Here is an 11,099-nt window from a genome sequence, read left to right as displayed (position 1 = left end):
GTGTTGACATTTGTCACTCTAAACTTTTGGAAGGTATTACCAGATCTCAAGTGGATATTAAAAGAGACAATAGCCTTCAGTGAAACACTTTTGGACAACTCCCAGGTAAATGTAAAGTATTCTCATTGCATTACTATATGCCAATGTTGTAACCGAACCTCTGAAGAAAGCTTTTCAGATACAACTATGTATTTCATAATTTCCTATGATATAATACACTTTGAAGACTACAATCCTGTAATTACTTTCTTGAGAATAAGCCTGATTGAACGCCATAGGATCTTTTATGCTCCTATAAGTACTTATAAGGGGTTTTTACAAGACTAGACTACAGTTCTACTACCTTTTTTTCCAAGAAAATGTAAGTTTTATTTTTGAAGAGGTTGTATTCATGATTATCACCCATTAGTGAATTCTTTACACCCACTCATGTAAAAAAAAAAACAATAGTTAAGCTGCACTCCTATGGTCCCTGAGACAGGATCCCCAATACCATAGAACAAATTACATACCGTCTTCCAAATTGACAAGACCTCTAAAATCAGAGGTGGAAATTCAATAGTAGTTTTCCGTGCGTGATCTTGGTGGAAACATCCACTGTGCTTTCTTCTCTGGGGTTTTACTTCTAAAGTTGGAAGAAGAAAAAGGGAAGTTCAGCCATTTTGAAATGGATTGGAGAAAGGTTTGGATCCAAATCTTTTCAAGAACTCCACCTTAACCCCACAATTTGGGAGAAAAATTAAAATAGTCCATACATTAGTTTCTAACATTTCACTCTACCATTTGTAATAAGAGGGATTAAAAACACACAAAAGGGGAGGGAGAGATATAAATATCTTTCCACCCTTGTTTCAAACAGGCAAGCACACTTATAATCCATTTGGTAAATTCTCTGAGTCTCACCTGAGGAGGGTAATGTGATCTGAGCTCCTCTCCTACTTTTTACTTCTCCTGCAGTTGTTGGTATCTGCATTTTGAAGCAGGGTGGAGGTGTCTTTAAAAACTCAATGCGGATATGTGGAGGAGTGAAGATAACAAAGTCTTCCTCCCACTCCTGGAGTCTTTGGAAACTGAAGCATTCCAGATCCTGGTCAGCCTTCATATTCTTCTTTCTGCCACCAAAACATGAAAGATTCTGTGATGTAATCATAGGGGCCAATGACTGTTGCATCCTTGAACCCTTTCCTTGTCTGGGCAGCCTCCAAGTCTAATTAAATAAGCACCACATTTCATTTCACTGAGATGGTTAATGCTTCCCATGTTTTGGAAGTACAGGGCTCTTCACTGAATGAGTTTCAATCTTCTCCTACCTCAAAGTGAAGACATCAAAGATCTACAGATACAGCCATGAGGAACAATCTCTGCCCTAAATCTAGAGAACAGAATTTTATTTGGAACAGCACCAACCCACCCAGTTTACTGGAACGTCTCCAGAGCTAGTACTACTTGAATGAGATGATTAGTATAAGATGAGCCACTAAAGAGCAAGACCAGGTGAATGGAATCATGATATAAAGTCTGCTACACAACTAAACATCATGGTCCCTGGTTGCTAAGTGACTCGTTTGATAACCAGTACTAGTAAAGGGATGGAAGTGAAAGTTGGACTTTGAAGAAATAGGATAGAAAGAGCACTGATGCTTTTTAACTTTGTTGGAGAAGAGTCTCGAGAATACCATGGACAGCCAAGAAAACAAACTGAAGGATCATTGAACAAATCAATCCAAAGTTTTCATTCCAGGCATAAATGACCAGGCTCAAATTATCCTACTTCAGACACATTATGGGAAGACCTAGCTCTCTAGAGAAGGCTGTAATGTTGGGCGAAGTGGGAGGAAGGAAAGAGAAGAGGATGATCAACAGCAAGGTGGATGGATTTATTTACAATGGTGATGGGTGCACCATTGGAAGGCCTGAAAGATCAGGTTAGGGACAGATTGTCATAGAGAAAATCTATCTATGCGGTTGCTAATGACTTGACAGTACATAATCAATCAATGGGGTTCCCAGGGAAGTTGTAAGAACCTATAAAAAGCCCTACTGGCTGAAATCCAATACTGAGAATTCTGCACATTGTCTTGGAAGGCACGAGATTGGGGAGACTGCCTTCCATTTCTTCTGACTTCACCATTTACATTTCTTTCTCGTTGCTTTTGGATATGCTGAATCACCTCCCCAACATCTGCTTATATCTGCAATTCATGATAGGTCTTCATGCATCTAATGAGTTGGAATATTGTCCATGAAACACATTTTGTTAGTTTTTCAAGTGGCACAAGAGACATTTGTGCCAAAATGAGAAAGATGTAGGATGCTTCCAAAGGTTTTTTTTTTATTATCGTGCTTTGTTCATGGAATTCAGATCACATGTTGGATTGGATTCAAATGACTCATTTTACAAACATTCCCACATCTTTTATCTCACCTGATCTGTGGTAATATACAGGATTGGGTCTATGAGTGATGTAACTATTGCAGTATGAGACTGTTGATTCCTCAGATCAAGGATGTGTGAATTGGTTGAAATCCTGTCTGTTTTTCTATCCACAATAGAATGGCAGGATTCTGGTTCAGAGTTTTTTTTCTTTTTTCTTTCTTTTCCTGGAAAAGGAAAGAAAGGAACAGAAGAAAGAAAGAAAGAAAGAAAGAAAGAAAGAAAGAAAGAAAGAAAGAAAGAAAGAAAGAAAGAAAGAAAGGGAGGAAGGAAGGAAGGAAGGAAGGAAGGAAGGAAGGAAGGAAAGAAAGAAAGAAAAGAAAAGAAAGAAAAGAAAAGAAAAGAAAAGAAAAGAAAAGAAAAGAAAAGAAAAGAAAAGAAAAGAAAAGAAAAGAAAAGAAAAGAAAAAGGAATCCATTCAAAGTTTGCTAACTGCCTACATTCCCAATATGCTGACATGTTCTAAACATCTTTCTCCAATTTATGTAAGAACTAATAAAGTGCCTCAAAAAAAGTACATCTCTCTACTTTCATTCTTTGACATGAACATTTCCTTGATGAACGCTTTGCGAAATACAAATTCCTCTGATACAAGCTCTTTTTAAAAATATAACTGCTGCTGTTTGCAGATGACTTTCACACCGTCCCTTCTTTTCAAGATCTCGTTTTAGGCAGGTTTTTGATCAAAGAAAGATTGCTAGCCAGGATGCATTCAACCCCAGCACCGGCTCTGCTGCAAAGCATGTGGGTGCAAAATGAACAAAGTCTCCCATGGAAAATGTGGCAGAATTCTGTCTCAGAATGGCTTGATTATCTCCCTGGATTTTCAGGGCGTAATGAGAGACTGTATTGTGGAACAACTGGTGGAACTATTTCTGCCTGTTTCCTATTTTCCTTGCCTTTTAATGTTCTTGTTCACAAAACTTCCTGGGCCCTTGTCCCTACTCCTCTTCTGGCAACACAAAATGGGGATCAGGAGCAGACATTACAAAGCAGATTAGCATCATGTCACTGGATCACTAAAATGCTGAAGAGGAATCCAAGCCAGCAGCTTGCTAGGGAGACAGTAACTTTTATAGCGGGGAAAAAAATCTGTTCGATCCTTTCTCCTTTTACCTGCAGGAGGAGGAATTTTTGAGTGCTAATTGCTAAGAATTTGGCAGAAGGGCAAGTTTTCCTGGGTGGGGGCTGTCCTTGAGGGGCGAACCCATGGGATTAAAATCTTCAGGAGACCTTACGTCTTTCTCTGATGAAGAACTCTGCAGCATACAGCTGGCATCGTCTGACCAGAAGCACCCACACTGAACTTTCAGGTTTTAATTTATATTTGCATCGTGTCTTATTTATTCCTTCTTTTCTGAGTCTCTGAACTGTTTTCCTCTGAATATCGGCTGAAACTTTCCTGATGGGGATTTACAACTTTTTTTAAAAAAAAACATTTGGAAGGACAGCTTGTTTTATTGATTTATTTCCTATACTGCTTCTCCTATCTTTTTTCTTTGATTGCTAATGACTCATTGTTCTCATTGTAATAAAATATAGAACTGCACATTTAACTATATGGATTGCTATTGAGAAAGATAATGAATTTGGCTAACACAGCAAGGATTCTTTTTTTTTTTACAAAAATGCCAAGGATTATTTTTTTTTTACAAAAATGTTATTTACTTTTATTATTTTTCTGGTTTTGGTTTTTGTCTTGTTTTGTTTTTGAGAAATCCAAAGGAGATGTTGCTTTGATATCAAACTGGTTTTTCAACACAATTGTACAACTAATAATTTTTTAAACTTACTGTTCCATCTGGCTGAATCCAGCTTGACTTCTTTTTCCTTTTAGCCACAAGATGGAGCTCCAACATAAGGAACATTTATTTGAAGCTACATAAAATGCTCACATATAAACATTTTAATTGAATTTAATATCTTATGTTATTAAAGCTAATATTAAAAGCTTTCTATGTTTTTTCCTCTCATGGCATACTATTCAGTCATTTTTATATTATTGTAATACTAAACTTGTTTTTTATTTCCTACTTTAATATTTTAATCTGCTTTATTTTAATTTAATGAATAGAAATTCTAAGCATAAGATTACTTATTATTTTTCCAACAGGAGTAAGAGGAAACATTACAGAGAACAATCCAAGAAGAAGCCCAGCTTGATTCCTTGGCCTCCTTTCCTCAACTTAAAGAATTTCTTATAGAGAGTTGTATACAATGGAAGGGAATCTCTCTAAATTAATTCAACAAACACATAAAGAGCTAGAAGCAAAATTCAATACCCTCAAAGCTGATATAAAGGGCATATATGATAAACGAATGACTGGTAGGACTGGAAAGGTTTGCAGTTCAGAAGTCTCAGGTAGAATTGAATACATCGGAGGCCGAACTGGAATTACAGTAGTCAAAACAGAATTATATAAAAATAATTTAAAGTGCAGAGGTTATACCTGAGGATTTTGATAAAGAAGATCTAAAAAGAAAAAATTACTCAAGAGTTATCTTGACTTGGACATACACGAAGCTCTGCAAATTCAAGAAACCTACGGAATAAAGGAGAAAGCTACCATAGGATATACTTGTCAAATTCATACATTTTAATACTGGATCTAAAAAAAAGTAAGACTCTTTAAAACTTGGAGATACAATTATTGAGATTTTACTAGATGTATCTCCGGAAAGAAAGAAGAGAAATTTGAGATTTTTGACAAGTACTCTTCAGGAAAAAAAGATTACATATAAATGAGCTACTTCATTTCCTATGTACAGATGGAGGCAAAGGTTTTGTGTACTCAGTTGGTGATGCTGACAGAACGCACAAAAACAAATTTGCGTTATGCACCTGCAAGAGATGCTTACTAAAATAATAATGGGAGTCTGTTGGAATGGAAACAACTTGGTCAACAATGTGTGGCCTTGGATAGATGAAAAGAAATGGAGTTGCTGTATCTGTGAAAAATTGACCATGGACTCTAGACAGACAAGTCCAAAAGAGGAAGGAAGATTCATAATATTATACTCTCAGACCCAATCTGGAAAAATAACACGTGGTTCAATGTACGTTGTGAATGATAACAAAATAAAGCTCTATGAAATATGTTTTAAATACTTCTTGAAAGCGTAGAGGGAGAGATGAATGTCCCCCCTTAAACCAAAAGAAACTCAAGCAAACTCCCTCAAAAATGTTTCAGTTATATGTCATTGCTATATCTCCTAGACTTACGGAGATATAACCATTCAGAGAAAGAGAGAGAGTGCACCTACCACTCTTCAGTGCATAAAACCTGTTCAGGGAGAAACGTGTGCTGGATCTGTAATTACAAATCCAAATGTAATTTGTAATAAATTACATTCATTATATAATAAATAAAATTATTATATAATAAATAAAATGTAATAAAAATGTAAATCAGCCTTGTACACATGGAAGTGGCAGCTCCTATTTAGTGCCGATCACAAGCCAATAATTATGAGAGTGAATAAAGAATTCCCAGATTGAATAGGTGGAGACTTAACGAATTACTATTATTACAAGTTAAATTGATTTAGAAGAAGTTCTTTAGTTCCTGATATCACAGTTTAATATCTGAAGTGCTATCAGGAACTAAAGAACTTCTTCCAAGTCAGTTTAACTCCTGATGTTTCCTTGTGTATAGTATGAAATGCTGGCAAAGCATTTATGAGAGACTGTTTATCCCTTGGGCACCAAACAGAAAGGAAGCCATGCAGAAACAGAAGGATGCATTAGTGAATGATTTGAAACCATTAGAATCAAGGCCTAAATTTAACCCAATTTTAGATTTATAAATAAATTAAATAAATAAATAAGCACCGAATCAGTTAGATTTATTGGAAATAAAGGAGACCTATCGGAAGCTGAATTTTATCAGACAGAAATATTTTGAAAAAGGCAGCAAGTCAGATAGATTGTTGATCTACCAAGTGTGTAAGGAACTTGATGGAGCTATCGAGTTAACTGAGATCCAGTGGTTAAGGTGCTGGACTAGGAACCGGGAGACTCTGAGTCGTAGTCCTCTGTGAGAGCAGCTGGGTGACTTTGGATCAGTTGCTCTCAGCCCAACCCACCTCACAGGGATGTTGTTGTGGGGAAAATAGGAGGAGGAAGGAGTATTAGGTATGTTCACTGCCTTGAGTTGTACAAATAAAGGCAGACTATAAATCTGATAATAAATAAAATAAAAGAACGATTACTTCTATTTGAGATGGAACCAAAGATGTTTTTATGACAAAAGAAATGATGCAACAATTTGTTAACTACAGTTCCAGGTTACATAGTAAACAAAGAACAGTTCTGGAAAAGATGGAAGAATATTTAAATACATACAAATTTAGAGATCAATAAGAAGACATTCTTAATCAACTTATAACTGAAGACAAGACTAGAGAGGCAATTAAACAACTGAAATTGAATGAAGTTCCAAGTCCTGATTGTATTTTTGTAATATGGTATAAGACATTTCAAGACATGTTGGTCCAAACTCTAACTCAGGTAATGATTAAAGTTCAGGAATGTGAACTTCCTTCATCACGGAGAGAAGACTTTACCACTTTGACTTATAAAGAAGGAAAATTGCTCAGCTGAGTGGCCTGATTTCCATCTCACTGACCAGTCCTGTGACTATTCCTGAGACTACACCTGAAGTTTTAAAAAATAAAGGAGCTCCAATCAACAGAAATCATCAGCAATGAAAACTTCTGAGCAGACCTGAAGTGCAATTAGTTATCTATACTTCCTAAATTAGAGAGAAGAATTATGGTTCCAAGCTGCCAGGTAATACTTTAAAAAGAGGATGACCCTATTTATTTCCCAAATACACCTGATGGATAAGGATGATTGTAGATTGCTGGACCAGGTTCAGTCTACAAGACTAGGTTGATCCATAATGCCTCTTTTTATGACATGCAGGGATCTTAGCAGTAACTATGAGTTTAAAAGTTATTTGGAAAGTTGGACTTATGATGCCCTGCCTCATTCACATGAACAGAAGTGACAATGTGAATGTCACATTGGTTAATGGAATTCTTGACATTTTTTAAAAAGTTCCCTACTCTCAAGCCATTGCTGAAGCTTTTAAGTTCGAGTACTTAAAAGGGTAGCATATGGAAGATGAACTAAAATGACCGTTCATGTTGTCCACATTTCCAACATAAATCTGGAGTACCTTTATACATTCTGGACAATTTTTATGGAGTCATATACCAATGGTACATCATTTTATAAAAATTCTCTTTTAAGTTATAACATCATGGAAATTTCAATCCTTTTAACCACATATTTTCCCACTGTTCCATCAGTATGTTATGTCCAAAGTTCTTCGCCGGAAACTTAAGGCAGTGTTTCTCAACCTCAGCAACTTTAAGATGTGTGGACTTCAACTCCCAGAACTCTCCAGCCAGTTGAAGTCCACACATCTTAAAGTTGCTGAGGTTGAGAAACACTGCCTTAAGGACTCTGGACTTAATTGAGCCTGGATCTCCACTGACTGCTCCTTGCATGAGCTTGTGGGGGGGGGGGGTTGCTTTTCTGGACCGGAGCTCAGTGAATAATCCCCTCTATTTCTAGTGTACTCTTCTAGAGTGGGGATGGGGCAATGCAGCTGGAAGTGGGGTGAATGGGAAGTCAGGAGAGCTGTACTGCTCAAAGTCACCCAGCATGACTGGTTGAAGATATATGTTTAAGCACATTCCTGCTCTGGAGATGATGGTGAGGGAATTTATTAGTGGATATACTATTAACGGAGGTACAAGACTTCAGGATCTCGTGGAGTATTGAAATGCTCAAGGAGACACACAGCACAAAGAGAGTCTTTGTTAACATGCAAAAGCTTTATTAATTACAATTAAGCATTTCACAGAGACAGCTACACAGACACATTTATACTCACCCATTACAAAACTGAGCAGGTAATGCGTGGATGTTGGGGAAGAGGAGTGCTTTGTGGATAATACACGTATGCACAAATTGGGGGTCTTCCAACATAATCCATTATTATTATTTTCTTTACATTAATGAGCACTGTTCTCAGATAAGAGTCAGGATATAAAAGTACTTTCTTTGTTTCTAAGCCTTGTTTCTAAACCTTGTTGCAAAATGTAATATTAGTCAATGCAGAGGGTTGTTCATAGGAACATAGAGTTGAAGGAGGTCATCTAGTCCAACTTCCCCCACTCCCACTTAGTGCTGGATCCACTAAGTATCTTTGTAGCGTCTCAATATCTTAGTGAAGGAGAATTCACCACCTTGTAGCATCCTGTTCCACTAGCTGACAGTTCATATACTCAGAAAGTTCTTCTTGATGTCTACTTCTGAACCTACTTCCTTATAGTTTTAACCCACTGGTTCTGGTCTTGCCTTCTGGGACAATAAAGAATAAGTCCATTCCCTCTTCTACATGACAGCCTTCAAGTACTTGAAGATCCTTTAATCATTCCTTATAGAGTTTGTTTTCCAGACCCTATGTCATTCTCTAGATTTGCTGGCATAGCTTGGTTAGAACCTTGACTGATTCTTTTTCTGTTCCGTGCCAATTTCAGTGGATATTCCATCAATTTCTGTAGCCTTCTGACTTCGTAAGGACCAGAGTGCTGATCTAACATCATCTTCTAGTACTAGAGGTTCCTGTAAGTGGGGAATATCTTCTCACCACCTTCTGGGTTCTCCTACTCTCTTTTCCTTTCTCCTTCTCTGGAAAGTTGGAACTCCTGTGCAAAACTCTGCTGTTTGTTTGCTCTGTAAGTTCACTCTCGGGGGAGTTCGTTTCCTTATATGTCCCCTGAAGCTGCCTCAGCTGGGTCAGTAGCAAGCAGTGCTCCAATCCCATGCTATAGGGAATCAGCAGCACCAAGCAGCAGTCAAGCAGCCTCTCCAACCCTCTAGCACTTTCGCTCTCTTCTTCCTTTACTCTCTGCTCAGTTGAATTCCCCTGCCAAATTCCTGTCCGCTCTCTCTTTTCTCTCCATCACTGAGCTAATGTTATTTTCTCTCCTTAAGATCCTGGTACATACAGTATGCATACCTAGCAGGGTGACAGATGGGCAATGCTGCTTCCTAGGATAAAGAAATAAGTCTAAATCATTCCAATTCCCAAACCAGTACTTTTGTTTAAAAAAAAAAAAACAGCAGAGGTGAGTCAGAACTGGATCAGGTGCTGCTTAGGTGCAAAACTCATCAGGCTTACGTTCAGTAGCTTATCAGGATACGTACAAGAAAATTTCTAGAGATTCCATAGAAGTGTCTGGCCTTTAGACTTCATTAGCTCTTTGAAAACAAAGTTAGTGGTTACAGTATTTTACTAACCTATAATGGAAGCTTATCAGTTGTTTTGATCACTGACATCATCAATATTTACATCTCAGGCATTCCTAACCCTAGCAGTGAGGTGGTCACTAGGCATCAACCCTAATCCCACCCAAGGAAGTCTGTCTGCCAACCCCAAGTCATCAAAGTAAACATTTTCAAACCCTAAGAGTTTGGAGGTCACCAGGTCATGAACCCTAATCCCCCCAGTAGTATCTGGTTATGATACCCCAATAAATCACACACACACACACATACACAATCCACCGGCAAGCAATGCAAAATGACTCTAATTTATAAGGGCAGATACATTTTGAAGCAAGTCCTTAATCAAGTTTTATTTTTATTGTTTTAACATCAGTGCCCTAAATGCAAGGAAAAAGAACACAGAAAAAAACACCTATTTTTGCAAAATTTAACTGTAAACCCAGACCCAGGCTTACACACACACACACACATCAGCAAGCAATGAAAAATGAGCATGTAACTCTAACTTAGGGGACGTGGTGGCGCAGCAGCTTAATGACGCTGAAAGTTGCCGGCCAGAAATGGTTGACAGTTCAGTGGTTCGAGCCCAGCCTTCTGCCTAGCAGAGTGAGCTCCTGTTCCTCCCCAGCTCCTGTCAACCCAACAGATCAAAAACTTACGTGAGTAGATAAATGGGTACCCTCACTCCGGTGGGAGGAAAAATGCTGGCGGCACCTGCTCTAGGAAGGAGGCACTGGCAAACCACTTCCGAAACACCTTGCCTTGAAAACTGCAAGGACCCATCCAAAGCAGTCACCGCAGAGTCGGTAATGACTGAGTGCGGATAAAAAAAAAAAAAAAACTAACTTACAAAGACAGAAACATGTTGAAACTAATCTCAATCACATCTTGAGTTTTAAAACCAGTACTTCAAATGCAAGATAAAAGAATGAAAGAAAATTTAATTGGTAACACAAATATTCAGTGGCACGGTAATCCCTGATGTACAGCATTGAATGCCTTTTTTGTAAAACAAAACAAAACAGACTGAGTAAGTGAAAGAATGTCAGAATGATTGTTTTAACTAACTGTAAATTGCCACCACCAGATTGAAGAATGGCTGGAGATTCCCTCTGTACTCTCGGCATACAGGCTACTCATCTGCAGAGGGGAGTAGCTAGCAGGTTTGCATCTTTGCTTCTTTCTCGGGAGAAAGCATCGCCTACTGGCATCGCTGGCAAATGACAAATGCTGTTTTGCAAGTCTACAGGTTCTGGGCCAGCCTTTTTAATAAAAATAATTCTCATGCCCAGATGAATCAGCGGGCAAGTTGAAGAACACTGCCTGTGTAAGAGCAATATTAGATTATTAATCAGAGAA

The sequence above is a fragment of the Python bivittatus genome, unplaced genomic scaffold, assembly GCF_059951505.1.
Source record: "Python bivittatus isolate LINGU-HERP-01145 unplaced genomic scaffold, Pbiv_v1 ctg000080_np1212, whole genome shotgun sequence".
Classification (NCBI taxonomy): Eukaryota; Metazoa; Chordata; class Lepidosauria; order Squamata; family Pythonidae; genus Python; species Python bivittatus.
This window is presented reverse-complemented; position numbering follows the sequence as displayed.